Below are 24,224 nucleotides of genomic sequence, written 5' to 3' on the forward strand. Positions count from 1 at the left end.
AAGAGGTGTCTCCTCTGAAGCAGCAGCAACAGCGCCCTCTGCAAAGAAAAGTCTAAAAAGCTTACAGCACCTGGTATTCCCAGGCGGTCTCCCATTCAAGTACTAACCAGGCCCGACCCTGCTTAGCTTCCGAGATCAGACGAGATCGGGCGTGTTCAGGGTGGTATGGCCGTAAGCGATTAACTCCACCCACAATACCTCCTTTATACATGTGAATCATCACCATCATCAATGGTTCTTCTGTTGCTTTGCAACCATAGCATCTTGAGGTGTGGGTGGGCGGGAGGGTCAATTGTTCCAAAATCAATCTCAAGGTGCAATTTTGTCATATCATTGCAAGAAAAAAATCATTACAATTTTCAAAAATGACCTTCAGCAATATTGTCAGTGTTTCATATCCAGTTGTTTCCCTGATGCAGAGGAAACTCCGTGCTCTTTCATCGCTCTCTCCAAATAAGACAATTTGAAAATGATATGTTAATAAAACATGAATAAAGTAGTGTTTTGATTAGAAACAAATCTGATGAATGCTCACTTTCACCTTTCAGTGATGATGTGAGGGTTCCATATTCTTTTTTCCTTTGATGAACAGTCTTTCCTGCTCTTTCCAAGAGGTGTCTCCTCTGAAGCAGCAGCAACAGCGCCCTCTGCAAAGAAAAGTCTAAAAAGCTTACAGCACCTGGTATTCCCAGGCGGTCTCCCATTCAAGTACTAACCAGGCCCGACCCTGCTTAGCTTCCGAGATCAGACGAGATCGGGCGTGCTCAGGGTGGTATGGCCGTAAGCGATTAACTCCACCCACAATACCTCCTTTATACATGTGAATCATCACCATCATCAATGGTTCTTCTGTTGCTTTGCAACCATAGCATCTTGAAGTGTGGGTGGGCGGGAGGGTCAATTGCTCCAAAATCAATCTCAAGGTGCAATTTTGTCATATCGTTGCAAGAAAAAAATCATTACAATTTTCAAAAATGACCTTCAGCAATATCGTCAGTGTTTCATATCCAGTTGTTTCCTTGATGCAGAGTAAACTCCCTGCTCTTTCATCGCTCTCTCCAAATAAGACAATTTGAAAATGATATGTTAATAAAACATGAATAAAGTAGTGTTTTGATTAGAAACAAATCTGATGAATGCTCACTTTCACCTTTCAGTGATGATGTGAGGGTTCCATATTCTTTTTTCCTTTGATGAACAGTCTTTCCTGCTCTTTCCAAGAGGTGTCTCCTCTGAAGCAGCAGCAACAGCGCCCTCTGCAAAGAAAAGTCTAAAAAGCTTACAGCACCTGGTATTCCCAGGCGGTCTCCCATTCAAGTACTAACCAGGCCCGACCCTGCTTAGCTTCCGAGATCGGACGAGATCGGGCGTGTTCAGGGTGGTATGGCCGTAAGCGATTAACTCCACCCACAATACCTCCTTTATACATGTGAATCATCACCATCATCAATGGTTCTTCTGTTGCTTTGCAACCATAGCATCTTGAGGTGTGGGTGGGCGGGAGGGTCAATTGTTCCAAAATCAATCTCAAGGTGCAATTTTGTCATATCGTTGCAAGAAAAAAATCATTACAATTTTCAAAAATGACCTTCAGCAATATTGTCAGTGTTTCATATCCAGTTGTTTCCCTGATGCAGAGTAAACTCCCTGCTCTCTCATTGCTCTCTCCAAATAAGACAATTTGAAAATGATATGTCAATAAAACATGAATAAAGTATTGTTTTGATTAGAAACAAATCTGATGAATGCTCACTTTCACCTTTCAGTGATGATGTGAGGGTTCCATATTCTTTTTTCCTTTGATGAACAGTCTTTCCTGCTCTTTCCAAGAGGTGTCTCCTCTGAAGCAGCAGCAACAGCGCCCTCTGCAAAGAAAAGTCTAAAAAGCTTACAGCACCTGGTATTCCCAGGCGGTCTCCCATTCAAGTACTAACCAGGCCCGACCCTGCTTAGCTTCCGAGATTGGACGATATCGGGCGTGTTCAGGGTGGTATGGCCGTAAGCGATTAACTCCACCCACAATACCTCCTTTATACATGTGAATCATCACCATCATCAATGGTTCTTCTGTTGCTTTGCAACCATAGCATCTTGAGGTGTGGGTGGGCGGGAGGGTCAATTGTTCCAAAATCAATCTCAAGGTGCAATTTTGTCATATCATTGCAAGAAAAAAATCATTACAATTTTCAAAAATGACCTTCAGCAATATTGTCAGTGTTTCATATCCAGTTGTTTCCCTGATGCAGAGGAAACTCCCTGCTCTTTCATCGCTCTCTCCAAATAAGACAATTTGAAAATGATATGTTAATAAAACATGAATAAAGTAGTGTTTTGATTAGAAACAAATCTGATGAATGCTCACTTTCACCTTTCAGTGATGATGTGAGGGTTCCATATTCTTTTTTCCTTTGATGAACAGTCTTTCCTGCTCTTTCCAAGAGGTGTCTCCTCTGAAGCAGCAGCAACAGCGCCCTCTGCAAAGAAAAGTCTAAAAAGCTTACAGCACCTGGTATTCCCAGGCGGTCTCCCATTCAAGTACTAACCAGGCCCGACCCTGCTTAGCTTCCGAGATCGGACGAGATCGGGCGTGTTCAGGGTGGTATGGCCGTAAGCGATTAACTCCACCCACAATACCTCCTTTATACATGTGAATCATCACCATCATCAATGGTTCTTCTGTTGCTTTGCAACCATAGCATCTTGAGGTGTGGGTGGGCGGGAGGGTCAATTGTTCCAAAATCAATCTCAGGGTGCAATTTTGTCATATCGTTGCAAGAAAAAAATCATTACAATTTTCAAAAATGACCTTCAGCAATATTGTCAGTGTTTCATATCCAGTTGTTTCCCTGATGCAGAGTAAACTCCCTGCTCTTTCATCGCTCTCTCCAAATAAGACAATTTGAAAATGATATGTTAATAAAACATGAATAAAGTAGTGTTTTGATTAGAAACAAATCTGATGAATGCTCACTTTCACCTTTCAGTGATGATGTGAGGGTTCCATATTCTTTTTTCCTTTGATGAACAGTCTTTCCTGCTCTTTCCAAGAGGTGTCTCCTCTGAAGCAGCAGCAACAGCGCCCTCTGCAAAGAAAAGTCTAAAAAGCTTACAGCACCTGGTATTCCCAGGCGGTCTCCCATTCAAGTACTAACCAGGCTCGACCCTGCTTAGCTTCCGAGATCGGACGAGATTGGGCGTGTTCAGGGTGGTATGGCCGTAAGCGATTAACTCCACCCACAATACCTCCTTTATACATGTGAATCATCACCATCATCAATTGCTCTTCTGTTGCTTTGCAACCATAGCATCTTGAGGTGTGGGTGGGCGGGAGGGTCAATTGTTCCAAAATCAATCTCAAGGTGCAATTTTGGCATATCGTTGCAAGAAAAAAATCATTACAATTTTCAAAAATGACCTTCAGCAATATTGTCAGTGTTTCATATCCAGTTGTTTCCCTGATGCAGAGTAAACTCCCTGCTCTTTCATCGCTCTCTCCAAATAAGACAATTTGAAAATGATATGTTAATAAAACATGAATAAAGTAGTGTTTTGATTAGAAACAAATCTGATGAATGCTCACTTTCACCTTTCAGTGATGATGTGAGGGTTCCATATTCTTTTTTCCTTTGATGAACAGTCTTTCCTGCTCTTTCCAAGAGGTGTCTCCTCTGAAGCAGCAGCAACAGCGCCCTCTGCAAAGAAAAGTCTAAAAAGCTTACAGCACCTGGTATTCCCAGGCGGTCTCCCATTCAAGTACTAACCAGGCCCGACCCTGCTTAGCTTCCGAGATCGGACGAGATCGGGCGTGTTCAGGGTGGTATGGCCGTAAGCGATTAACTCCACCCACAATACCTCCTTTATACATGTGAATCATCACCATCATCAATGGTTCTTCTGTTGCTTTGCAACCATAGCATCTTGAGGTGTGGGTGGGCGGGAGGGTCAATTGTTCCAAAATCAATCTCAAGGTGCAATTTTGGCATATCGTTGCAAGAAAAAAATCATTACAATTTTCAAAAATGACCTTCAGCAATATTGTCAGTGTTTCATATCCAGTTGTTTCCCTGATGCAGAGTAAACTCCCTGCTCTTTCATCGCTCTCTCCAAATAAGACAATTTGAAAATGATATGTTAATAAAACATGAATAAAGTAGTGTTTTGATTAGAAACAAATCTGATGAATGCTCACTTTCACCTTTCAGTGATGATGTGAGGGTTCCATATTCTTTTTTCCTTTGATGAACAGTCTTTCCTGCTCTTTCCAAGAGGTGTCTCCTCTGAAGCAGCAGCAACAGCGCCCTCTGCAAAGAAAAGTCTAAAAAGCTTACAGCACCTGGTATTCCCAGGCGGTCTCCCATTCAAGTACTAACCAGGCCCGACCCTGCTTAGCTTCCGAGATCGGGCGTGTTCAGGGTGGTATGGCCGTAAGCGATTAACTCCACCCACAATACCTCCTTTATACATGTGAATCATCACCATCATCAATGGTTCTTCTGTTGCTTTGCAACCATAGCATCTTGAGGTGTGGGTGGGCGGGAGGGTCAATTGTTCCAAAATCAATCTCAAGGTGCAATTTTGGCATATCGTTGCAAGAAAAAAATCATTACAATTTTCAAAAATGACCTTCAGCAATATTGTCAGTGTTTCATATCCAGTTGTTTCCCTGATGCAGAGTAAACTCCCTGCTCTTTCATCGCTCTCTCCAAATAAGACAATTTGAAAATGATATGTTAATAAAACATGAATAAAGTAGTGTTTTGATTAGAAACAAATCTGATGAATGCTCACTTTCACCTTTCAGTGATGATGTGAGGGTTCCATATTCTTTTTTCCTTTGATGAACAGTCTTTCCTGCTCTTTCCAAGAGGTGTCTCCTCTGAAGCAGCAGCAACAGCGCCCTCTGCAAAGAAAAGTCTAAAAAGCTTACAGCACCTGGTATTCCCAGGCGGTCTCCCATTCAAGTACTAACCAGGCCCGACCCTGCTTAGCTTCCGAGATCGGACGAGATCGGGCGTGTTCAGGGTGGTATGGCCGTAAGCGATTAACTCCACCCACAATACCTCCTTTATACATGTGAATCATCACCATCATCAATGGTTCTTCTGTTGCTTTGCAACCATAGCATCTTGAGGTGTGGGTGGGCGGGAGGGTCAATTGTTCCAAAATCAATCTCAAGGTGCAATTTTGGCATATCGTTGCAAGAAAAAAATCATTACAATTTTCAAAAATGACCTTCAGCAATATTGTCAGTGTTTCATATCCAGTTGTTTCCCTGATGCAGAGTAAACTCCCTGCTCTTTCATCGCTCTCTCCAAATAAGACAATTTGAAAATGATATGTTAATAAAACATGAATAAAGTAGTGTTTTGATTAGAAACAAATCTGATGAATGCTCACTTTCACCTTTCAGTGATGATGTGAGGGTTCCATATTCTTTTTTCCTTTGATGAACAGTCTTTCCTGCTCTTTCCAAGAGGTGTCTCCTCTGAAGCAGCAGCAACAGCGCCCTCTGCAAAGAAAAGTCTAAAAAGCTTACAGCACCTGGTATTCCCAGGCGGTCTCCCATTCAAGTACTAACCAGGCCCGACCCTGCTTAGCTTCCGAGATCGGGCGTGTTCAGGGTGGTATGGCCGTAAGCGATTAACTCCACCCACAATACCTCCTTTATACATGTGAATCATCACCATCATCAATGGTTCTTCTGTTGCTTTGCAACCATAGCATCTTGAGGTGTGGGTGGGCGGGAGGGTCAATTGTTCCAAAATCAATCTCAAGGTGCAATTTTGGCATATCGTTGCAAGAAAAAAATCATTACAATTTTCAAAAATGACCTTCAGCAATATTGTCAGTGTTTCATATCCAGTTGTTTCCCTGATGCAGAGTAAACTCCCTGCTCTTTCATCGCTCTCTCCAAATAAGACAATTTGAAAATGATATGTTAATAAAACATGAATAAAGTAGTGTTTTGATTAGAAACAAATCTGATGAATGCTCACTTTCACCTTTCAGTGATGATGTGAGGGTTCCATATTCTTTTTTCCTTTGATGAACAGTCTTTCCTGCTCTTTCCAAGAGGTGTCTCCTCTGAAGCAGCAGCAACAGCGCCCTCTGCAAAGAAAAGTCTAAAAAGCTTACAGCACCTGGTATTCCCAGGCGGTCTCCCATTCAAGTACTAACCAGGCCCGACCCTGCTTAGCTTCCGAGATCGGACGAGATCGGGCGTGTTCAGGGTGGTATGGCCGTAAGCGATTAACTCCACCCACAATACCTCCTTTATACATGTGAATCATCACCATCATCAATGGTTCTTCTGTTGCTTTGCAACCATAGCATCTTGAGGTGTGGGTGGGCGGGAGGGTCAATTGTTCCAAAATCAATCTCAAGGTGCAATTTTGGCATATCGTTGCAAGAAAAAAATCATTACAATTTTCAAAAATGACCTTCAGCAATATTGTCAGTGTTTCATATCCAGTTGTTTCCCTGATGCAGAGTAAACTCCCTGCTCTTTCATCGCTCTCTCCAAATAAGACAATTTGAAAATGATATGTTAATAAAACATGAATAAAGTAGTGTTTTGATTAGAAACAAATCTGATGAATGCTCACTTTCACCTTTCAGTGATGATGTGAGGGTTCCATATTCTTTTTTCCTTTGATGAACAGTCTTTCCTGCTCTTTCCAAGAGGTGTCTCCTCTGAAGCAGCAGCAACAGCGCCCTCTGCAAAGAAAAGTCTAAAAAGCTTACAGCACCTGGTATTCCCAGGCGGTCTCCCATTCAAGTACTAACCAGGCCCGACCCTGCTTAGCTTCCGAGATCGGGCGTGTTCAGGGTGGTATGGCCGTAAGCGATTAACTCCACCCACAATACCTCCTTTATACATGTGAATCATCACCATCATCAATGGTTCTTCTGTTGCTTTGCAACCATAGCATCTTGAGGTGTGGGTGGGCGGGAGGGTCAATTGTTCCAAAATCAATCTCAAGGTGCAATTTTGGCATATCGTTGCAAGAAAAAAATCATTACAATTTTCAAAAATGACCTTCAGCAATATTGTCAGTGTTTCATATCCAGTTGTTTCCCTGATGCAGAGTAAACTCCCTGCTCTTTCATCGCTCTCTCCAAATAAGACAATTTGAAAATGATATGTTAATAAAACATGAATAAAGTAGTGTTTTGATTAGAAACAAATCTGATGAATGCTCACTTTCACCTTTCAGTGATGATGTGAGGGTTCCATATTCTTTTTTCCTTTGATGAACAGTCTTTCCTGCTCTTTCCAAGAGGTGTCTCCTCTGAAGCAGCAGCAACAGCGCCCTCTGCAAAGAAAAGTCTAAAAAGCTTACAGCACCTGGTATTCCCAGGCGGTCTCCCATTCAAGTACTAACCAGGCCCGACCCTGCTTAGCTTCCGAGATCGGACGAGATCGGGCGTGTTCAGGGTGGTATGGCCGTAAGCGATTAACTCCACCCACAATACCTCCTTTATACATGTGAATCATCACCATCATCAATGGTTCTTCTGTTGCTTTGCAACCATAGCATCTTGAGGTGTGGGTGGGCGGGAGGGTCAATTGTTCCAAAATCAATCTCAAGGTGCAATTTTGGCATATCGTTGCAAGAAAAAAATCATTACAATTTTCAAAAATGACCTTCAGCAATATTGTCAGTGTTTCATATCCAGTTGTTTCCCTGATGCAGAGTAAACTCCCTGCTCTTTCATCGCTCTCTCCAAATAAGACAATTTGAAAATGATATGTTAATAAAACATGAATAAAGTAGTGTTTTGATTAGAAACAAATCTGATGAATGCTCACTTTCACCTTTCAGTGATGATGTGAGGGTTCCATATTCTTTTTTCCTTTGATGAACAGTCTTTCCTGCTCTTTCCAAGAGGTGTCTCCTCTGAAGCAGCAGCAACAGCGCCCTCTGCAAAGAAAAGTCTAAAAAGCTTACAGCACCTGGTATTCCCAGGCGGTCTCCCATTCAAGTACTAACCAGGCCCGACCCTGCTTAGCTTCCGAGATCGGACGAGATCGGGCGTGTTCAGGGTGGTATGGCCGTAAGCGATTAACTCCACCCACAATACCTCCTTTATACATGTGAATCATCACCATCATCAATGGTTCTTCTGTTGCTTTGCAACCATAGCATCTTGAGGTGTGGGTGGGCGGGAGGGTCAATTGTTCCAAAATCAATCTCAAGGTGCAATTTTGGCATATCGTTGCAAGAAAAAAATCATTACAATTTTCAAAAATGACCTTCAGCAATATTGTCAGTGTTTCATATCCAGTTGTTTCCCTGATGCAGAGTAAACTCCCTGCTCTTTCATCGCTCTCTCCAAATAAGACAATTTGAAAATGATATGTTAATAAAACATGAATAAAGTAGTGTTTTGATTAGAAACAAATCTGATGAATGCTCACTTTCACCTTTCAGTGATGATGTGAGGGTTCCATATTCTTTTTTCCTTTGATGAACAGTCTTTCCTGCTCTTTCCAAGAGGTGTCTCCTCTGAAGCACCAGCAACAGCGCCCTCTGCAAAGAAAAGTCTAAAAAGCTTACAGAACCTGGTATTCCCAGGCGGTCTCCCATTCAAGTACTAACCAGGCCCGACCCTGCTTAGCTTCCGAGATCGGACCAGATCGGGCGTGTTCAGGGTGGTATGGCCGTAAGCGATTAACTCCACCCACAATACCTCCTTTATACATGTGAATCATCACCATCATCAATGGTTCTTCTGTTGCTTTGCAACCATAGCATCTTGAGGTGTGGGTGGGCGGGAGGGTCAATTGTTCCAAAATCAATCTCAAGGTGCAATTTTGTCATATCGTTGCAAGAAAAAAATCATTACAATTTTCAAAAATGACCTTCAGCAATATTGTCAGTGTTTCATATCCAGTTGTTTCCCTGATGCAGAGTAAACTCCCTGCTCTCTCATTGCTCTCTCCAAATAAGACAATTTGAAAATGATATGTCAATAAAACATGAATAAAGTATTGTTTTGATTAGAAACAAATCTGATGAATGCTCACTTTCACCTTTCAGTGATGATGTGAGGGTTCCATATTCTTTTTTCCTTTGATGAACAGTCTTTCCTGCTCTTTCCAAGAGGTGTCTCCTCTGAAGCAGCAGCAACAGCGCCCTCTGCAAAGAAAAGTCTAAAAAGCTTACAGCACCTGGTATTCCCAGGCGGTCTCCCATTCAAGTACTAACCAGGCCCCACCCTGCTTAGCTTCCGAGATTGGACGAGATCGGGCGTGTTCAGGGTGGTATGGCCGTAAGCGATTAACTCCACCCACAATACCTCCTTTATACATGTGAATCATCACCATCATCAATGGTTCTTCTGTTGCTTTGCAACCATAGCATCTTGAGGTGTGGGTGGGCGGGAGGGTCAATTGTTCCAAAATCAATCTCAAGGTGCAATTTTGTCATATCGTTGCAAGAAAAAAATCATTACAATTTTCAAAAATGACCTTCAGCAATATTGTCAGTGTTTCATATCCAGTTGTTTCCCTGATGCAGAGGAAACTCCCTGCTCTTTCATCGCTCTCTCCAAATAAGACAATTTGAAAATGATATGTTAATAAAACATGAATAAAGTAGTGTTTTGATTAGAAACAAATCTGATGAATGCTCACTTTCACCTTTCAGTGATGATGTGAGGGTTCCATATTCTTTTTTCCTTTGATGAACAGTCTTTCCTGCTCTTTCCAAGAGGTGTCTCCTCTGAAGCAGCAGCAACAGCGCCCTCTGCAAAGAAAAGTCTAAAAAGCTTACAGCACCTGGTATTCCCAGGCGGTCTCCCATTCAAGTACTAACCAGGCCCGACCCTGCTTAGCTTCCGAGATCGGACGAGATCGGGCGTGTTCAGGGTGGTATGGCCGTAAGCGATTAACTCCACCCACAATACCTCCTTTATACATGTGAATCATCACCATCATCAATGGTTCTTCTGTTGCTTTGCAACCATAGCATCTTGAGGTGTGGGTGGGCGGGAGGGTCAATTGTTCCAAAATCAATCTCAAGGTGCAATTTTGTCATATCGTTGCAAGAAAAAAATCATTACAATTTTCAAAAATGACCTTCAGCAATATTGTCAGTGTTTCATATCCAGTTGTTTCCCTGATGCAGAGTAAACTCCCTGCTCTCTCATTGCTCTCTCCAAATAAGACAATTTGAAAATGATATGTCAATAAAACATGAATAAAGTATTGTTTTGATTAGAAACAAATCTGATGAATGCTCACTTTCACCTTTCAGTGATGATGTGAGGGTTCCATATTCTTTTTTCCTTTGATGAACAGTCTTTCCTGCTCTTTCCAAGAGGTGTCTCCTCTGAAGCAGCAGCAACAGCGCCCTCTGCAAAGAAAAGTCTAAAAAGCTTACAGCACCTGGTATTCCCAGGCGGTCTCCCATTCAAGTACTAACCAGGCCCCACCCTGCTTAGCTTCCGAGATTGGACGAGATCGGGCGTGTTCAGGGTGGTATGGCCGTAAGCGATTAACTCCACCCACAATACCTCCTTTATACATGTGAATCATCACCATCATCAATGGTTCTTCTGTTGCTTTGCAACCATAGCATCTTGAGGTGTGGGTGGGCGGGAGGGTCAATTGTTCCAAAATCAATCTCAAGGTGCAATTTTGTCATATCATTGCAAGAAAAAAATCATTACAATTTTCAAAAATGACCTTCAGCAATATTGTCAGTGTTTCATATCCAGTTGTTTCCCTGATGCAGAGGAAACTCCGTGCTCTTTCATCGCTCTCTCCAAATAAGACAATTTGAAAATGATATGTTAATAAAACATGAATAAAGTAGTGTTTTGATTAGAAACAAATCTGATGAATGCTCACTTTCACCTTTCAGTGATGATGTGAGGGTTCCATATTCTTTTTTCCTTTGATGAACAGTCTTTCCTGCTCTTTCCAAGAGGTGTCTCCTCTGAAGCAGCAGCAACAGCGCCCTCTGCAAAGAAAAGTCTAAAAAGCTTACAGCACCTGGTATTCCCAGGCGGTCTCCCATTCAAGTACTAACCAGGCCCGACCCTGCTTAGCTTCCGAGATCAGACGAGATCGGGCGTGTTCAGGGTGGTATGGCCGTAAGCGATTAACTCCACCCACAATACCTCCTTTATACATGTGAATCATCACCATCATCAATGGTTCTTCTGTTGCTTTGCAACCATAGCATCTTGAGGTGTGGGTGGGCGGGAGGGTCAATTGTTCCAAAATCAATCTCAAGGTGCAATTTTGGCATATCGTTGCAAGAAAAAAATCATTACAATTTTCAAAAATGACCTTCAGCAATATTGTCAGTGTTTCATATCCAGTTGTTTCCCTGATGCAGAGTAAACTCCCTGCTCTTTCATCGCTCTCTCCAAATAAGACAATTTGAAAATGATATGTTAATAAAACATGAATAAAGTAGTGTTTTGATTAGAAACAAATCTGATGAATGCTCACTTTCACCTTTCAGTGATGATGTGAGGGTTCCATATTCTTTTTTCCTTTGATGAACAGTCTTTCCTGCTCTTTCCAAGAGGTGTCTCCTCTGAAGCAGCAGCAACAGCGCCCTCTGCAAAGAAAAGTCTAAAAAGCTTACAGCACCTGGTATTCCCAGGCGGTCTCCCATTCAAGTACTAACCAGGCCCGACCCTGCTTAGCTTCCGAGATCGGACAAGATCAGGCGTGTTCAGGGTGGTATGGCCGTAAGCGATTAACTCCACCCACAATACCTCCTTTATACATGTGAATCATCACCATCATCAATGGTTCTTCTGTTGCTTTGCAACCATAGCATCTTGAGGTGTGGGTGGGCGGGAGGGTCAATTGTTCCAAAATCAATCTCAAGGTGCAATTTTGGCATATCGTTGCAAGAAAAAAATCATTACAATTTTCAAAAATGACCTTCAGCAATATTGTCAGTGTTTCATATCCAGTTGTTTCCCTGATGCAGAGTAAACTCCCTGCTCTTTCATCGCTCTCTCCAAATAAGACAATTTGAAAATGATATGTTAATAAAACATGAATAAAGTAGTGTTTTGATTAGAAACAAATCTGATGAATGCTCACTTTCACCTTTCAGTGATGATGTGAGGGTTCCATATTCTTTTTTCCTTTGATGAACAGTCTTTCCTGCTCTTTCCAAGAGGTGTCTCCTCTGAAGCAGCAGCAACAGCGCCCTCTGCAAAGAAAAGTCTAAAAAGCTTACAGCACCTGGTATTCCCAGGCGGTCTCCCATTCAAGTACTAACCAGGCCCGACCCTGCTTAGCTTCCGAGATCGGACGAGATCGGGCGTGTTCAGGGTGGTATGGCCGTAAGCGATTAACTCCACCCACAATACCTCCTTTATACATGTGAATCATCACCATCATCAATGGTTCTTCTGTTGCTTTGCAACCATAGCATCTTGAGGTGTGGGTGGGCGGGAGGGTCAATTGTTCCAAAATCAATCTCAAGGTGCAATTTTGGCATATCGTTGCAAGAAAAAAATCATTACAATTTTCAAAAATGACCTTCAGCAATATTGTCAGTGTTTCATATCCAGTTGTTTCCCTGATGCAGAGTAAACTCCCTGCTCTTTCATCGCTCTCTCCAAATAAGACAATTTGAAAATGATATGTTAATAAAACATGAATAAAGTAGTGTTTTGATTAGAAACAAATCTGATGAATGCTCACTTTCACCTTTCAGTGATGATGTGAGGGTTCCATATTCTTTTTTCCTTTGATGAACAGTCTTTCCTGCTCTTTCCAAGAGGTGTCTCCTCTGAAGCACCAGCAACAGCGCCCTCTGCAAAGAAAAGTCTAAAAAGCTTACAGAACCTGGTATTCCCAGGCGGTCTCCCATTCAAGTACTAACCAGGCCCGACCCTGCTTAGCTTCCGAGATCGGACCAGATCGGGCGTGTTCAGGGTGGTATGGCCGTAAGCGATTAACTCCACCCACAATACCTCCTTTATACATGTGAATCATCACCATCATCAATGGTTCTTCTGTTGCTTTGCAACCATAGCATCTTGAGGTGTGGGTGGGCGGGAGGGTCAATTGTTCCAAAATCAATCTCAAGGTGCAATTTTGTCATATCGTTGCAAGAAAAAAATCATTACAATTTTCAAAAATGACCTTCAGCAATATTGTCAGTGTTTCATATCCAGTTGTTTCCCTGATGCAGAGTAAACTCCCTGCTCTCTCATTGCTCTCTCCAAATAAGACAATTTGAAAATGATATGTCAATAAAACATGAATAAAGTATTGTTTTGATTAGAAACAAATCTGATGAATGCTCACTTTCACCTTTCAGTGATGATGTGAGGGTTCCATATTCTTTTTTCCTTTGATGAACAGTCTTTCCTGCTCTTTCCAAGAGGTGTCTCCTCTGAAGCAGCAGCAACAGCGCCCTCTGCAAAGAAAAGTCTAAAAAGCTTACAGCACCTGGTATTCCCAGGCGGTCTCCCATTCAAGTACTAACCAGGCCCCACCCTGCTTAGCTTCCGAGATTGGACGAGATCGGGCGTGTTCAGGGTGGTATGGCCGTAAGCGATTAACTCCACCCACAATACCTCCTTTATACATGTGAATCATCACCATCATCAATGGTTCTTCTGTTGCTTTGCAACCATAGCATCTTGAGGTGTGGGTGGGCGGGAGGGTCAATTGTTCCAAAATCAATCTCAAGGTGCAATTTTGTCATATCGTTGCAAGAAAAAAATCATTACAATTTTCAAAAATGACCTTCAGCAATATTGTCAGTGTTTCATATCCAGTTGTTTCCCTGATGCAGAGGAAACTCCCTGCTCTTTCATCGCTCTCTCCAAATAAGACAATTTGAAAATGATATGTTAATAAAACATGAATAAAGTAGTGTTTTGATTAGAAACAAATCTGATGAATGCTCACTTTCACCTTTCAGTGATGATGTGAGGGTTCCATATTCTTTTTTCCTTTGATGAACAGTCTTTCCTGCTCTTTCCAAGAGGTGTCTCCTCTGAAGCAGCAGCAACAGCGCCCTCTGCAAAGAAAAGTCTAAAAAGCTTACAGCACCTGGTATTCCCAGGCGGTCTCCCATTCAAGTACTAACCAGGCCCGACCCTGCTTAGCTTCCGAGATCGGACGAGATCGGGCGTGTTCAGGGTGGTATGGCCGTAAGCGATTAACTCCACCCACAATACCTCCTTTATACATGTGAATCATCACCATCATCAATGGTTCTTCTGTTGCTTTGCAACCATAGCATCTTGAGGTGTGGGTGGGCGGGAGGGTCAATTGTTCCAAAATCAATCTCAAGGTGCAATTTTGTCATATCGTTGCAAGAAAAAAATCATTACAATTTTCAAAAATGACCTTCAGCAATATTGTCAGTGTTTCATATCCAGTTGTTTCCCTGATGCAGAGTAAACTCCCTGCTCTCTCATTGCTCTCTCCAAATAAGACAATTTGAAAATGATATGTCAATAAAACATGAATAAAGTATTGTTTTGATTAGAAACAAATCTGATGAATGCTCACTTTCACCTTTCAGTGATGATGTGAGGGTTCCATATTCTTTTTTCCTTTGATGAACAGTCTTTCCTGCTCTTTCCAAGAGGTGTCTCCTCTGAAGCAGCAGCAACAGCGCCCTCTGCAAAGAAAAGTCTAAAAAGCTTACAGCACCTGGTATTCCCAGGCGGTCTCCCATTCAAGTACTAACCAGGCCCCACCCTGCTTAGCTTCCGAGATTGGACGAGATCGGGCGTGTTCAGGGTGGTATGGCCGTAAGCGATTAACTCCACCCACAATACCTCCTTTATACATGTGAATCATCACCATCATCAATGGTTCTTCTGTTGCTTTGCAACCATAGCATCTTGAGGTGTGGGTGGGCGGGAGGGTCAATTGTTCCAAAATCAATCTCAAGGTGCAATTTTGTCATATCATTGCAAGAAAAAAATCATTACAATTTTCAAAAATGACCTTCAGCAATATTGTCAGTGTTTCATATCCAGTTGTTTCCCTGATGCAGAGGAAACTCCGTGCTCTTTCATCGCTCTCTCCAAATAAGACAATTTGAAAATGATATGTTAATAAAACATGAATAAAGTAGTGTTTTGATTAGAAACAAATCTGATGAATGCTCACTTTCACCTTTCAGTGATGATGTGAGGGTTCCATATTCTTTTTTCCTTTGATGAACAGTCTTTCCTGCTCTTTCCAAGAGGTGTCTCCTCTGAAGCAGCAGCAACAGCGCCCTCTGCAAAGAAAAGTCTAAAAAGCTTACAGCACCTGGTATTCCCAGGCGGTCTCCCATTCAAGTACTAACCAGGCCCGACCCTGCTTAGCTTCCGAGATCAGACGAGATCGGGCGTGTTCAGGGTGGTATGGCCGTAAGCGATTAACTCCACCCACAATACCTCCTTTATACATGTGAATCATCACCATCATCAATGGTTCTTCTGTTGCTTTGCAACCATAGCATCTTGAGGTGTGGGTGGGCGGGAGGGTCAATTGTTCCAAAATCAATCTCAAGGTGCAATTTTGTCATATCATTGCAAGAAAAAAATCATTACAATTTTCAAAAATGACCTTCAGCAATATTGTCAGTGTTTCATATCCAGTTGTTTCCCTGATGCAGAGGAAACTCCGTGCTCTTTCATCGCTCTCTCCAAATAAGACAATTTGAAAATGATATGTTAATAAAACATGAATAAAGTAGTGTTTTGATTAGAAACAAATCTGATGAATGCTCACTTTCACCTTTCAGTGATGATGTGAGGGTTCCATATTCTTTTTTCCTTTGATGAACAGTCTTTCCTGCTCTTTCCAAGAGGTGTCTCCTCTGAAGCAGCAGCAACAGCGCCCTCTGCAAAGAAAAGTCTAAAAAGCTTACAGCACCTGGTATTCCCAGGCGGTCTCCCATTCAAGTACTAACCAGGCCCGACCCTGCTTAGCTTCCGAGATCAGACGAGATCGGGCGTGCTCAGGGTGGTATGGCCGTAAGCGATTAACTCCACCCACAATACCTCCTTTATACATGTGAATCATCACCATCATCAATGGTTCTTCTGTTGCTTTGCAACCATAGCATCTTGAAGTGTGGGTGGGCGGGAGGGTCAATTGCTCCAAAATCAATCTCAAGGTGCAATTTTGTCATATCGTTGCAAGAAAAAAATCATTACAATTTTCAAAAATGACCTTCAGCAATATCGTCAGTGTTTCATATCCAGTTGTTTCCTTGATGCAGAGTAAACTCCCTGCTCTTTCATCGCTCTCTCCAAATAAGACAATTTGAAAATGATATGTTAATAAAACATGAATAAAGTAGTGTTTTGATTAGAAACAAATCTGATGAATGCTCACTTTCACCTTTCAGTGATGATGTGAGGGTTCCATATTCTTTTTTCCTTTGATGAACAGTCTTTCCTGCTCTTTCCAAGAGGTGTCTCCTCTGAAGCAGCAGCAACAGCGCCCTCTGCAAAGAAAAGTCTAAAAAGCTTACAGCACCTGGTATTCCCAGGCGGTCTCCCATTCAAGTACTAACCAGGCCCGACCCTGCTTAGCTTCCGAGATCGGACGAGATCGGGCGTGTTCAGGGTGGTATGGCCGTAAGCGATTAACTCCACCCACAATACCTCCTTTATACATGTGAATCATCACCATCATCAATGGTTCTTCTGTTGCTTTGCAACCATAGCATCTTGAGGTGTGGGTGGGCGGGAGGGTCAATTGTTCCAAAATCAATCTCAAGGTGCAATTTTGTCATATCGTTGCAAGAAAAAAATCATTACAATTTTCAAAAATGACCTTCAGCAATATTGTCAGTGTTTCATATCCAGTTGTTTCCCTGATGCAGAGTAAACTCCCTGCTCTCTCATTGCTCTCTCCAAATAAGACAATTTGAAAATGATATGTCAATAAAACATGAATAAAGTATTGTTTTGATTAGAAACAAATCTGATGAATGCTCACTTTCACCTTTCAGTGATGATGTGAGGGTTCCATATTCTTTTTTCCTTTGATGAACAGTCTTTCCTGCTCTTTCCAAGAGGTGTCTCCTCTGAAGCAGCAGCAACAGCGCCCTCTGCAAAGAAAAGTCTAAAAAGCTTACAGCACCTGGTATTCCCAGGCGGTCTCCCATTCAAGTACTAACCAGGCCCGACCCTGCTTAGCTTCCGAGATTGGACGATATCGGGCGTGTTCAGGGTGGTATGGCCGTAAGCGATTAACTCCACCCACAATACCTCCTTTATACATGTGAATCATCACCATCATCAATGGTTCTTCTGTTGCTTTGCAACCATAGCATCTTGAGGTGTGGGTGGGCGGGAGGGTCAATTGTTCCAAAATCAATCTCAAGGTGCAATTTTGTCATATCATTGCAAGAAAAAAATCATTACAATTTTCAAAAATGACCTTCAGCAATATTGTCAGTGTTTCATATCCAGTTGTTTCCCTGATGCAGAGGAAACTCCCTGCTCTTTCATCGCTCTCTCCAAATAAGACAATTTGAAAATGATATGTTAATAAAACATGAATAAAGTAGTGTTTTGATTAGAAACAAATCTGATGAATGCTCACTTTCACCTTTCAGTGATGATGTGAGGGTTCCATATTCTTTTTTCCTTTGATGAACAGTCTTTCCTGCTCTTTCCAAGAGGTGTCTCCTCTGAAGCAGCAGCAACAGCGCCCTCTGCAAAGAAAAGTCTAAAAAGCTTACAGCACCTGGTATTCCCAGGCGGTCTCCCATTCAAGTACTAACCAGGCCCGACCCTGCTTAGCTTCCGAGATCGGACGAGATCGGGCGTGTTCAGGGTGGTATGGCCGTAAGCGATTAACTCCACCCACAATACCTCCTTTATACATGTGAATCATCACCATCATCAATGGTTCTTCTGTTGCTTTGCAACCATAGCATCTTGAGGTGTGGGTGGGCGGGAGGGTCAATTGTTCCAAAATCAATCTCAGGGTGCAATTTTGTCATATCGTTGCAAGAAAAAAATCATTACAATTTTCAAAAATGACCTTCAGCAATATTGTCAGTGTTTCATATCCAGTTGTTTCCCTGATGCAGAGTAAACTCCCTGCTCTTTCATCGCTCTCTCCAAATAAGACAATTTGAAAATGATATGTTAATAAAACATGAATAAAGTAGTGTTTTGATTAGAAACAAATCTGATGAATGCTCACTTTCACCTTTCAGTGATGATGTGAGGGTTCCATATTCTTTTTTCCTTTGATGAACAGTCTTTCCTGCTCTTTCCAAGAGGTGTCTCCTCTGAAGCAGCAGCAACAGCGCCCTCTGCAAAGAAAAGTCTAAAAAGCTTACAGCACCTGGTATTCCCAGGCGGTCTCCCATTCAAGTACTAACCAGGCCCGACCCTGCTTAGCTTCCGAGATCAGACGAGATCGGGCGTGTTCAGGGTGGTATGGCCGTAAGCGATTAACTCCACCCACAATACCTCCTTTATACATGTGAATCATCACCATCATCAATGGTTCTTCTGTTGCTTTGCAACCATAGCATCTTGAGGTGTGGGTGGGCGGGAGGGTCAATTGTTCCAAAATCAATCTCAAGGTGCAATTTTGTCATATCGTTGCAAGAAAAAAATCATTACAATTTTCAAAAATGACCTTCAGCAATATTGTCAGTGTTTCATATCCAGTTGTTTCCCTGATGCAGAGGAAACTCCCTGCTCTTTCATCGCTCTCTCCAAATAAGACAATTTGAAAATGATATGTTAATAAAACATGAATAAAGTAGTGTTTTGATTAGAAACAAATCTGATGAATGCTCACTTTCACCTTTCAGTGATGATGTGAGGGTTCCATATTCTTTTTTCCTTTGATGAACAGTCTTTCCTGCTCTTTCCAAGAGGTGTCTCCTCTGAAGCAGCAGCAACAGCGCCCTCTGCAAAGAAAAGTCTAAAAAGCTTACAGCACCTGGTATTCCCAGGCGGTCTCGCATTCAAGTACTAACCAGGCCCGACCCTGCTTAGCTTCCGAGATCAGACGAGATCGGGCGTGTTCAGGGTGGTATGGCCGTAAGCGATTAACTCCACCCACAATACCTCCTTTATACATGTGAATCATCACCATCATCAATGGTTCTTCTGTTGCTTTGCAACCATAGCATCTTGAGGTGTGGGTGGGCGGGAGGGTCAATTGTTCCAAAATCAATCTCAAGGTGCAATTTTGTCATATCGTTGCAAGAAAAAAATCATTACAATTTTCAAAAATGACCTTCAGCAATATTGTCAGTGTTTCATATCCAGTTGTTTCCCTGATGCATAGTAAACTCCCTGCTCTTTCATCGCTCTCTCCAAATAAGACAATTTGAAAATGATATGTTAATAAAACATGAATAAAGTAGTGTTTTGATTAGAAACAAATCTGATGAATGCTCACTTTCACCTTTCAGTGATGATGTGAGGGTTCCATATTCTTTTTTCCTTTGATGAACAGTCTTTCCTGCTCTTTCCAAGAGGTGTCTCCTCTGAAGCAGCAGCAACAGCGCCCTCTGCAAAGAAAAGTCTAAAAAGCTTACAGCACCTGGTATTCCCAGGCGGTCTCCCATTCAAGTACTAACCAGGCCCCACCCTGCTTAGCTTCCGAGATGAGACGAGATCGGGCGTGTTCAGGGTGGTATGGCCGTAAGCGATTAACTCCACCCACAATACCTCCTTTATACATGTGAATCATCACCATCATCAATGGTTCTTCTGTTGCTTTGCAACCATAGCATCTTGATGTGTGGGTGGGCGGGAGGGTCAATTGTTCCAAAATCAATCTCAAGGTGCAATTTTGTCATATCGTTGCAAGAAAAAAATCATTACAATTTTCAAAAATGACCTTCAGCAATATTGTCAGTGTTTCATATCCAGTTGTTTCCCTGATGCAGAGGAAACTCCCTGCTCTTTCATCGCTCTCTCCAAATAAGACAATTTGAAAATGATATGTTAATAAAACATGAATAAATTAGTGTTTTGATTAGAAACAAATCTGATGAATGCTCACTTTCACCTTTCAGTGATGATGTGAGGGTTCCATATTCTTTTTTCCTTTGATGAACAGTCTTTCCTGCTCTTTCCAAGAGGTGTCTCCTCTGAAGCAGCAGCAACAGCGCCCTCTGCAAAGAAAAGTCTAAAAAGCTTACAGCACCTGGTATTCCCAGGCGGTCTCCCATTCAAGTACTAACCAGGCCCGACCCTGCTTAGCTTCCGAGATCGGACGAGATCGGGCGTGTTCAGGGTGGTATGGCCGTAAGCGATTAACTCCACCCACAATACCTCCTTTATACATGTGAATCATCACCATCATCAATGGTTCTTCTGTTGCTTTGCAACCATAGCATCTTGAGGTGTGGGTGGGCGGGAGGGTCAATTGTTCCAAAATCAATCTCAAGGTGCAATTTTGTCATATCGTTGCAAGAAAAAAATCATTACAATTTTCAAAAATGACCTTCAGCAATATTGTCAGTGTTTCATATCCAGTTGTTTCCCTGATGCAGAGGAAACTCCCTGCTCTTTCATCGCTCTCTCCAAATAAGACAATTTGAAAATGATATGTTAATAAAACATGAATAAAGTAGTGTTTTGATTAGAAACAAATCTGATGAATGCTCACTTTCACCTTTCAGTGATGATGTGAGGGTTCCATATTCTTTTTTCCTTTGATGAACAGTCTTTCCTGCTCTTTCCAAGAGGTGTTTCCTCTGAAGCAGCAGCAACAGCGCCCTCTGCAAAGAAAAGTCTAAAAAGCTTACAGCACCTGGTATTCCCAGGCGGTCTCCCATTCAAGTACTAACCAGGCCCGACCCTGCTTAGCTTCCGAGATCAGACGAGATCGGGCGTGTTCAGGGTGGTATGGCCGTAAGCAATTAACTCCACCCACAATACCTCCTTTATACATGTGAATCATCACCATCATCAATGGTTCTTCTGTTGCTTTGCAACCATAGCATCTTGAGGTGTGGGTGGGCGGGAGGGTCAATTGTTCCAAAATCAATCTCAAGGTGCAATTTTGTCATATCGTTGCAAGAAAAAAATCATTACAATTTTCAAAAATGACCTTCAGCAATATTGTCAGTGTTTCATATCCAGTTGTTTCCCTGATGCATAGTAAACTCCCTGCTCTTTCATCGCTCTCTCCAAATAAGACAATTTGAAAATGATATGTTAATAAAACATGAATAAAGTAGTGTTTTGATTAGAAACAAATCTGATGAATGCTCACTTTCACCTTTCAGTGATGATGTGAGGGTTCCATATTCTTTTTTCCTTTGATGAACAGTCTTTCCTGCTCTTTCCAAGAGGTGTCTCCTCTGAAGCAGCAGCAACAGCGCCCTCTGCAAAGAAAAGTCTAAAAAGCTTACAGCACCTGGTATTCCCAGGCGGTCTCCCATTCAAGTACTAACCAGGCCCCACCCTGCTTAGCTTCCGAGATGAGACGAGATCGGGCGTGTTCAGGGTGGTATGGCCGTAAGCGATTAACTCCACCCACAATACCTCCTTTATACATGTGAATCATCACCATCATCAATGGTTCTTCTGTTGCTTTGCAACCATAGCATCTTGATGTGTGGGTGGGCGGGAGGGTCAATTGTTCCAAAATCAATCTCAAGGTGCAATTTTGTCATATCGTTGCAAGAAAAAAATCATTACAATTTTCAAAAATGACCTTCAGCAATATTGTCAGTGTTTCATATCCAGTTGTTTCCCTGATGCAGAGGAAACTCCCTGCTCTTTCATCGCTCTCTCCAAATAAGACAATTTGAAAATGATATGTTAATAAAACATGAATAAATTAGTGTTTTGATTAGAAACAAATCTGATGAATGCTCACTTTCACCTTTCAGTGATGATGTGAGGGTTCCATATTCTTTTTTCCTTTGATGAACAGTCTTTCCTGCTCTTTCCAAGAGGTGTCTCCTCTGAAGCAGCAGCAACAGCGCCCTCTGCAAAGAAAAGTCTAAAAAGCTTACAGCACCTGGTATTCCCAGGCGGTCTCCCATTCAAGTACTAACCAGGCCCCACCATGCTTAGCTTCCGAGATCGGACGAGATCGGGCGTGTTCAGGGTGGTATGGCCGTAAGCGATTAACTCCACCCACAATACCTCCTTTATACATGTGAATCATCACCATCATCAATGGTTCTTCTGTTGCTTTGCAACCATAGCATCTTGAGGTGTGGGTGGGCGGGAGGGTCAATTGTTCCAAAATCAATCTCAAGGTGCAATTTTGTCATATCGTTGCAAGAAAAAAATCATTACAATTTTCAAAAATGACCTTCAGCAATATTGTCAGTGTTTCATATCCAGTTGTTTCCCTGATGCAGAGGAAACTCCCTGCTCTTTCATCGCTCTCTCCAAATAAGACAATTTGAAAATGATATGTTAATAAAACATGAATAAAGTAGTGTTTTGATTAGAAACAAATCTGATGAATGCTCACTTTCACCTTTCAGTGATGATGTGAGGGTTCCATATTCTTTTTTCCTTTGATGAACAGTCTTTCCTGCTCTTTCCAAGAGGTGTTTCCTCTGAAGCAGCAGCAACAGCGCCCTCTGCAAAGAAAAGTCTAAAAAGCTTACAGCACCTGGTATTCCCAGGCGGTCTCCCATTCAAGTACTAACCAGGCCCGACCCTGCTTAGCTTCCGAGATCAGACGAGATCGGGCGTGTTCAGGGTGGTATGGCCGTAAGCAATTAACTCCACCCACAATACCTCCTTTATACATGTGAATCATCACCATCATCAATGGTTCTTCTGTTGCTTTGCAACCATAGCATCTTGAGGTGTGGGTGGGCGGGAGGGTCAATTGTTCCAAAATCAATCTCAAGGTGCAATTTTGTCATATCGTTGCAAGAAAAAAATCATTACAATTTTCAAAAATGACCTTCAGCAATATTGTCAGTGTTTCATATCCAGTTGTTTCCCTGATGCATAGTAAACTCCCTGCTCTTTCATCGCTCTCTCCAAATAAGACAATTTGAAAATGATATGTTAATAAAACATGAATAAAGTAGTGTTTTGATTAGAAACAAATCTGATGAATGCTCACTTTCACCTTTCAGTGATGATGTGAGGGTTCCATATTCTTTTTTCCTTTGATGAACAGTCTTTCCTGCTCTTTCCAAGAGGTGTCTCCTCTGAAGCAGCAGCAACAGCGCCCTCTGCAAAGAAAAGTCTAAAAAGCTTACAGCACCTGGTATTCCCAGGCGGTCTCCCATTCAAGTACTAACCAGGCCCCACCCTGCTTAGCTTCCGAGATCAGACGAGATCGGGCGTGTTCAGGGTGGTATGGCCGTAAGCGATTAACTCCACCCACAATACCTCCTTTATACATGTGAATCATCACCATCATCAATGGTTCTTCTGTTGCTTTGCAACCATAGCATCTTGATGTGTGGGTGGGCGGGAGGGTCAATTGTTCCAAAATCAATCTCAAGGTGCAATTTTGTCATATCGTTGCAAGAAAAAAATCATTACAATTTTCAAAAATGACCTTCAGCAATATTGTCAGTGTTTCATATCCAGTTGTTTCCCTGATGCAGAGGAAACTCCCTGCTCTTTCATCGCTCTCTCCAAATAAGACAATTTGAAAATGATATGTTAATAAAACATGAATAAATTAGTGTTTTGATTAGAAACAAATCTGATGAATGCTCACTTTCACCTTTCAGTGATGATGTGAGGGTTCCATATTCTTTTTTCCTTTGATGAACAGTCTTTCCTGCTCTTTCCAAGAGGTGTCTCCTCTGAAGCAGCAGCAACAGCGCCCTCTGCAAAGAAAAGTCTAAAAAGCTTACAGCACCTGGTATTCCCAGGCGGTCTCCCATTCAAGTACTAACCAGGCCCGACCCTGCTTAGCTTCCGAGATCGGACGAGATCGGGCGTGTTCAGGGTGGTATGGCCGTAAGCGATTAACTCCACCCACAATACCTCCTTTATACATGTGAATCATCACCATCATCAATGGTTCTTCTGTTGCTTTGCAACCATAGCATCTTGAGGTGTGGGTGGGCGGGAGGGTCAATTGTTCCAAAATCAATCTCAAGGTGCAATTTTGTCATATCGTTGCAAGAAAAAAATCATTACAATTTTCAAAAATGACCTTCAGCAATATTGTCAGTGTTTCATATCCAGTTGTTTCCCTGATGCAGAGTAAACTCCCTGCTCTCTCATTGCTCTCTCCAAATAAGACAATTTGAAAATGATATGTCAATAAAACATGAATAAAGTATTGT

General features: G+C 42.1%; 37 non-coding genes and 3 pseudogenes across 37 annotated transcripts; all 40 read right to left on the reverse strand.

The window, feature by feature from the left end:
- Nucleotides 1-58: 58 nt before the first annotated feature.
- Nucleotides 59-177, reverse strand: LOC138408220 (5S ribosomal RNA). Its single transcript, XR_011241539.1, has one exon. It is a non-coding gene; the product is annotated as a 5S ribosomal RNA (ribosomal RNA).
- A 490-nt stretch (nucleotides 178-667) lies between these two features.
- LOC138408608 (5S ribosomal RNA) lies at nucleotides 668-786 on the reverse strand. Its single transcript, XR_011241927.1, has one exon. It is a non-coding gene; the product is annotated as a 5S ribosomal RNA (ribosomal RNA).
- Nucleotides 787-1,276: 490 nt separating this feature from the next.
- On the reverse strand, nucleotides 1,277-1,395 carry LOC138410313 (5S ribosomal RNA). Its single transcript, XR_011243111.1, has one exon. It is a non-coding gene; the product is annotated as a 5S ribosomal RNA (ribosomal RNA).
- Nucleotides 1,396-1,885: 490 nt separating this feature from the next.
- On the reverse strand, nucleotides 1,886-2,004 carry LOC138409138 (5S ribosomal RNA). Its single transcript, XR_011242458.1, has one exon. It is a non-coding gene; the product is annotated as a 5S ribosomal RNA (ribosomal RNA).
- Nucleotides 2,005-2,494: 490 nt separating this feature from the next.
- LOC138410314 (5S ribosomal RNA) lies at nucleotides 2,495-2,613 on the reverse strand. Its single transcript, XR_011243112.1, has one exon. It is a non-coding gene; the product is annotated as a 5S ribosomal RNA (ribosomal RNA).
- Nucleotides 2,614-3,103: 490 nt separating this feature from the next.
- Nucleotides 3,104-3,222, reverse strand: LOC138409268 (5S ribosomal RNA). The gene has a single exon (XR_011242588.1). It is a non-coding gene; the product is annotated as a 5S ribosomal RNA (ribosomal RNA).
- Nucleotides 3,223-3,712: 490 nt separating this feature from the next.
- LOC138410315 (5S ribosomal RNA) lies at nucleotides 3,713-3,831 on the reverse strand. Its single transcript, XR_011243113.1, has one exon. It is a non-coding gene; the product is annotated as a 5S ribosomal RNA (ribosomal RNA).
- Nucleotides 3,832-4,321: 490 nt separating this feature from the next.
- Nucleotides 4,322-4,430, reverse strand: LOC138409512 (5S ribosomal RNA; annotated as a pseudogene).
- A 490-nt stretch (nucleotides 4,431-4,920) lies between these two features.
- Nucleotides 4,921-5,039, reverse strand: LOC138410316 (5S ribosomal RNA). Its single transcript, XR_011243114.1, has one exon. It is a non-coding gene; the product is annotated as a 5S ribosomal RNA (ribosomal RNA).
- A 490-nt stretch (nucleotides 5,040-5,529) lies between these two features.
- On the reverse strand, nucleotides 5,530-5,638 carry LOC138409513 (5S ribosomal RNA; annotated as a pseudogene).
- A 490-nt stretch (nucleotides 5,639-6,128) lies between these two features.
- On the reverse strand, nucleotides 6,129-6,247 carry LOC138410318 (5S ribosomal RNA). The gene has a single exon (XR_011243116.1). It is a non-coding gene; the product is annotated as a 5S ribosomal RNA (ribosomal RNA).
- Nucleotides 6,248-6,737: 490 nt separating this feature from the next.
- LOC138409514 (5S ribosomal RNA) lies at nucleotides 6,738-6,846 on the reverse strand (annotated as a pseudogene).
- A 490-nt stretch (nucleotides 6,847-7,336) lies between these two features.
- Nucleotides 7,337-7,455, reverse strand: LOC138410319 (5S ribosomal RNA). Its single transcript, XR_011243117.1, has one exon. It is a non-coding gene; the product is annotated as a 5S ribosomal RNA (ribosomal RNA).
- Nucleotides 7,456-7,945: 490 nt separating this feature from the next.
- Nucleotides 7,946-8,064, reverse strand: LOC138410320 (5S ribosomal RNA). The gene has a single exon (XR_011243118.1). It is a non-coding gene; the product is annotated as a 5S ribosomal RNA (ribosomal RNA).
- Nucleotides 8,065-8,554: 490 nt separating this feature from the next.
- Nucleotides 8,555-8,673, reverse strand: LOC138409224 (5S ribosomal RNA). The gene has a single exon (XR_011242544.1). It is a non-coding gene; the product is annotated as a 5S ribosomal RNA (ribosomal RNA).
- Nucleotides 8,674-9,163: 490 nt separating this feature from the next.
- On the reverse strand, nucleotides 9,164-9,282 carry LOC138409023 (5S ribosomal RNA). Its single transcript, XR_011242344.1, has one exon. It is a non-coding gene; the product is annotated as a 5S ribosomal RNA (ribosomal RNA).
- A 490-nt stretch (nucleotides 9,283-9,772) lies between these two features.
- On the reverse strand, nucleotides 9,773-9,891 carry LOC138410321 (5S ribosomal RNA). Its single transcript, XR_011243119.1, has one exon. It is a non-coding gene; the product is annotated as a 5S ribosomal RNA (ribosomal RNA).
- A 490-nt stretch (nucleotides 9,892-10,381) lies between these two features.
- Nucleotides 10,382-10,500, reverse strand: LOC138409024 (5S ribosomal RNA). The gene has a single exon (XR_011242345.1). It is a non-coding gene; the product is annotated as a 5S ribosomal RNA (ribosomal RNA).
- A 490-nt stretch (nucleotides 10,501-10,990) lies between these two features.
- Nucleotides 10,991-11,109, reverse strand: LOC138408221 (5S ribosomal RNA). The gene has a single exon (XR_011241540.1). It is a non-coding gene; the product is annotated as a 5S ribosomal RNA (ribosomal RNA).
- Nucleotides 11,110-11,599: 490 nt separating this feature from the next.
- Nucleotides 11,600-11,718, reverse strand: LOC138409073 (5S ribosomal RNA). Its single transcript, XR_011242394.1, has one exon. It is a non-coding gene; the product is annotated as a 5S ribosomal RNA (ribosomal RNA).
- A 490-nt stretch (nucleotides 11,719-12,208) lies between these two features.
- Nucleotides 12,209-12,327, reverse strand: LOC138410322 (5S ribosomal RNA). The gene has a single exon (XR_011243120.1). It is a non-coding gene; the product is annotated as a 5S ribosomal RNA (ribosomal RNA).
- A 490-nt stretch (nucleotides 12,328-12,817) lies between these two features.
- On the reverse strand, nucleotides 12,818-12,936 carry LOC138409225 (5S ribosomal RNA). The gene has a single exon (XR_011242545.1). It is a non-coding gene; the product is annotated as a 5S ribosomal RNA (ribosomal RNA).
- A 490-nt stretch (nucleotides 12,937-13,426) lies between these two features.
- LOC138409026 (5S ribosomal RNA) lies at nucleotides 13,427-13,545 on the reverse strand. The gene has a single exon (XR_011242347.1). It is a non-coding gene; the product is annotated as a 5S ribosomal RNA (ribosomal RNA).
- A 490-nt stretch (nucleotides 13,546-14,035) lies between these two features.
- On the reverse strand, nucleotides 14,036-14,154 carry LOC138407873 (5S ribosomal RNA). Its single transcript, XR_011241191.1, has one exon. It is a non-coding gene; the product is annotated as a 5S ribosomal RNA (ribosomal RNA).
- A 490-nt stretch (nucleotides 14,155-14,644) lies between these two features.
- Nucleotides 14,645-14,763, reverse strand: LOC138409027 (5S ribosomal RNA). Its single transcript, XR_011242348.1, has one exon. It is a non-coding gene; the product is annotated as a 5S ribosomal RNA (ribosomal RNA).
- Nucleotides 14,764-15,253: 490 nt separating this feature from the next.
- Nucleotides 15,254-15,372, reverse strand: LOC138408222 (5S ribosomal RNA). Its single transcript, XR_011241541.1, has one exon. It is a non-coding gene; the product is annotated as a 5S ribosomal RNA (ribosomal RNA).
- A 490-nt stretch (nucleotides 15,373-15,862) lies between these two features.
- Nucleotides 15,863-15,981, reverse strand: LOC138408609 (5S ribosomal RNA). Its single transcript, XR_011241928.1, has one exon. It is a non-coding gene; the product is annotated as a 5S ribosomal RNA (ribosomal RNA).
- A 490-nt stretch (nucleotides 15,982-16,471) lies between these two features.
- Nucleotides 16,472-16,590, reverse strand: LOC138407874 (5S ribosomal RNA). Its single transcript, XR_011241192.1, has one exon. It is a non-coding gene; the product is annotated as a 5S ribosomal RNA (ribosomal RNA).
- A 490-nt stretch (nucleotides 16,591-17,080) lies between these two features.
- Nucleotides 17,081-17,199, reverse strand: LOC138409139 (5S ribosomal RNA). The gene has a single exon (XR_011242459.1). It is a non-coding gene; the product is annotated as a 5S ribosomal RNA (ribosomal RNA).
- A 490-nt stretch (nucleotides 17,200-17,689) lies between these two features.
- Nucleotides 17,690-17,808, reverse strand: LOC138407875 (5S ribosomal RNA). The gene has a single exon (XR_011241193.1). It is a non-coding gene; the product is annotated as a 5S ribosomal RNA (ribosomal RNA).
- A 490-nt stretch (nucleotides 17,809-18,298) lies between these two features.
- LOC138408224 (5S ribosomal RNA) lies at nucleotides 18,299-18,417 on the reverse strand. The gene has a single exon (XR_011241543.1). It is a non-coding gene; the product is annotated as a 5S ribosomal RNA (ribosomal RNA).
- Nucleotides 18,418-18,907: 490 nt separating this feature from the next.
- On the reverse strand, nucleotides 18,908-19,026 carry LOC138409121 (5S ribosomal RNA). Its single transcript, XR_011242442.1, has one exon. It is a non-coding gene; the product is annotated as a 5S ribosomal RNA (ribosomal RNA).
- Nucleotides 19,027-19,516: 490 nt separating this feature from the next.
- LOC138409246 (5S ribosomal RNA) lies at nucleotides 19,517-19,635 on the reverse strand. The gene has a single exon (XR_011242566.1). It is a non-coding gene; the product is annotated as a 5S ribosomal RNA (ribosomal RNA).
- Nucleotides 19,636-20,125: 490 nt separating this feature from the next.
- LOC138407876 (5S ribosomal RNA) lies at nucleotides 20,126-20,244 on the reverse strand. The gene has a single exon (XR_011241194.1). It is a non-coding gene; the product is annotated as a 5S ribosomal RNA (ribosomal RNA).
- Nucleotides 20,245-20,734: 490 nt separating this feature from the next.
- On the reverse strand, nucleotides 20,735-20,853 carry LOC138408225 (5S ribosomal RNA). Its single transcript, XR_011241544.1, has one exon. It is a non-coding gene; the product is annotated as a 5S ribosomal RNA (ribosomal RNA).
- A 490-nt stretch (nucleotides 20,854-21,343) lies between these two features.
- Nucleotides 21,344-21,462, reverse strand: LOC138409247 (5S ribosomal RNA). Its single transcript, XR_011242567.1, has one exon. It is a non-coding gene; the product is annotated as a 5S ribosomal RNA (ribosomal RNA).
- Nucleotides 21,463-21,952: 490 nt separating this feature from the next.
- Nucleotides 21,953-22,071, reverse strand: LOC138408832 (5S ribosomal RNA). The gene has a single exon (XR_011242152.1). It is a non-coding gene; the product is annotated as a 5S ribosomal RNA (ribosomal RNA).
- Nucleotides 22,072-22,561: 490 nt separating this feature from the next.
- Nucleotides 22,562-22,680, reverse strand: LOC138408226 (5S ribosomal RNA). The gene has a single exon (XR_011241545.1). It is a non-coding gene; the product is annotated as a 5S ribosomal RNA (ribosomal RNA).
- A 490-nt stretch (nucleotides 22,681-23,170) lies between these two features.
- On the reverse strand, nucleotides 23,171-23,289 carry LOC138408361 (5S ribosomal RNA). The gene has a single exon (XR_011241680.1). It is a non-coding gene; the product is annotated as a 5S ribosomal RNA (ribosomal RNA).
- A 490-nt stretch (nucleotides 23,290-23,779) lies between these two features.
- Nucleotides 23,780-23,898, reverse strand: LOC138407877 (5S ribosomal RNA). The gene has a single exon (XR_011241195.1). It is a non-coding gene; the product is annotated as a 5S ribosomal RNA (ribosomal RNA).
- Between the last annotated feature and the right edge of the window lie 326 nt (nucleotides 23,899-24,224).

Source organism: Paralichthys olivaceus, chromosome 5 (genome assembly GCF_024713975.1).
Source record: "Paralichthys olivaceus isolate ysfri-2021 chromosome 5, ASM2471397v2, whole genome shotgun sequence".
Classification (NCBI taxonomy): Eukaryota; Metazoa; Chordata; class Actinopteri; order Pleuronectiformes; family Paralichthyidae; genus Paralichthys; species Paralichthys olivaceus.